We start from the raw sequence: 2,317 nt of genomic DNA, 5'->3' as shown, positions 1-2,317 counted from the left end.
AATCAGGGGAGATAATTCAGTGCATAAACTACTTCCATGCTTACATGCATGATTATCCTTTTTCAGATCCTCAGCATGTATGTAAAAATACATGTGATGTTGCATATGCCTGTAACCCTAGTCTTTGGGAGACAGCTATAGGAGGATCCTTAAGTTTATTGGTAAGACAGTCTTTCCTAATTGATGAGTGACAGGTTCACTTAGAGACTCCGTCCAAAATATAACCTCTTCCTTTTATATGTTTTCTCTCTATCTCACTCATAACTCACTCATCAACATATATGCCCATACTCACCACACACATGCACACACATACAAAGTGCTTAAGCCACAGCTTGAATCTAAAAGGTTTTCCTTGACAAGCAGTGTTCCTTATCATCATATACTCTACAAATTTCAGGTATTACTAATAAATTTGCTCCTATAGATCCCATAACATACCATCAATGTTTTTGAACAATGTCTAGTATGTTCCTCATAGCTCCACTATTAACTTTGAGTGTTTAAACATGTAAAGAAATTAAAGGAAGGTTTAATCATTTTGATTTATGATTGAGTTTCCTTTTAAAAAGATTTTTGGCTTTGAATTTCAAAGAATATTGTTCAAATAATTAAACATACTTCCATTTGAAAAAGAGTAGCATATTATATACCTGTGTCTATATATACCTTAGCCATATACCTGGGTATGATAGCTGTCGGCATGAAACATAGTAAGTAATAACTTAAGGTTATAGATAAGAAAGTAAATTCTAATAGCATAGAGGGTGGATATCTGTCCAGTTCTTGTGCTGTCTAAGTTTTATTGTAAATAATAAAAGTTGGGTGTTTTTTATTCAGGAATTGAATGATCAGGATATGGTAGAAACCCCAGATTAGGATGAAAAATGTCTACAACATATTGGCACCCAAAGTAGGGCACAAACCCAGGACCCTATGATTAAGAGTCCCTTGCTCTAACAACTGGAGAAGAAGATGAAGAGGAGAAGCCGCCAGAGGTTAAGTGAGTCATGAAAATATGGTCATGAGGGCTGGCCAATTGGAATTAAGAGCAGTCCAGATGAAACATAGTAAGTAATAACTCGGGATCATCGATAGGAAAATAGATTCTAATGGTATAGAGGGTAGATATCTGGTCAGCTCTTGTGCTGTTTAAAGCTTATTGTAAATAATAAAAGTTGTATCTTTTATCCAGGAACTGAATGATCAAGGCAAGATAGAAACCTCTGATTAGGATTAAAATTTTCTATAACAGCTGCATTTATTTTCTATGTTGGTGAACTCCTAGAGTTACTACTCAGAAAATTTTTGTTTTATGGAGTTGTTTTGTAACCAAGGAAACAATGACTCATTTAAAATCTGAACATCATTTAGAATCTCTTAGTTTGCTTTTAAGTGGAACGATGGCAAATTTTGTGGAGTTTAAGATAAACAGCTATCAAAGCACATATAAAAATTTTCATAAGAAATATATTAACACAATGACCATTTATGGGAATAACAGCCATTATAGCCACACTGATAAAAATATTTGCTGACTTGATATTTAGAAATGATAAAACTGTAATACCAAATTTAAAGGCAAAAATGAGATTTAAAATGTAAACTTCAGCCTTTGAGTTTGAAAAATAAGACTTAAGTATTCTGAATTAAAACTTTGACTTCAAATTTATGGGACACTTTGGTCAGTATTGTTATAATTAAAATAACATGAGTGGAGATTTTAGGTGGTTTTAATTATTTTTATTGAATATCTTATTTATTTACATTTCCAGATGGAAAACTGGGAAAAGGGATAACATCTGAAATGTAAGTGGTTTTAATTATAAGTGAATTTTCTTAAAATTGAATATTTAGAAAGATAATTATCAGATGCATGACTAATTCCCTGATTTGAGAAATTTTCATTCACTCAGTAAAATCCATTAATGTCTGATCCTGATATGATTTTACAAATGTGAAGAAATGTACAAAAGGGCTGGAACAGACCCTTGAAAGAGATGATGATCTGATATGCAATGATCAGGTGTGCACTTTGAAAGATGTTATAAGAGCACACGGTTCTGAATCAGATGTACAATAAAAACTTGTGTTATAAATTCTCAGAAGACAATGGCAGTCACATATGAAGACACATTTTATATATCTGCACATTGGTTTATAACTTTCATGGTTGTTATAAGAAATTTCATCCTCAACATTTGTACTTTTTACTGTCACTTAACCAACTCACCCCAGAAAATTGTTTAGGTAAAAGGCTGCTGATTTAAGTACACAGCATGATATTTAAATACCAAGTATAACGAGAGAAATAAAT

Source organism: Mastomys coucha, unplaced genomic scaffold (genome assembly GCF_008632895.1).
Source record: "Mastomys coucha isolate ucsf_1 unplaced genomic scaffold, UCSF_Mcou_1 pScaffold14, whole genome shotgun sequence".
Taxonomy (NCBI): Eukaryota; Metazoa; Chordata; class Mammalia; order Rodentia; family Muridae; genus Mastomys; species Mastomys coucha.
This window is presented reverse-complemented; position numbering follows the sequence as displayed.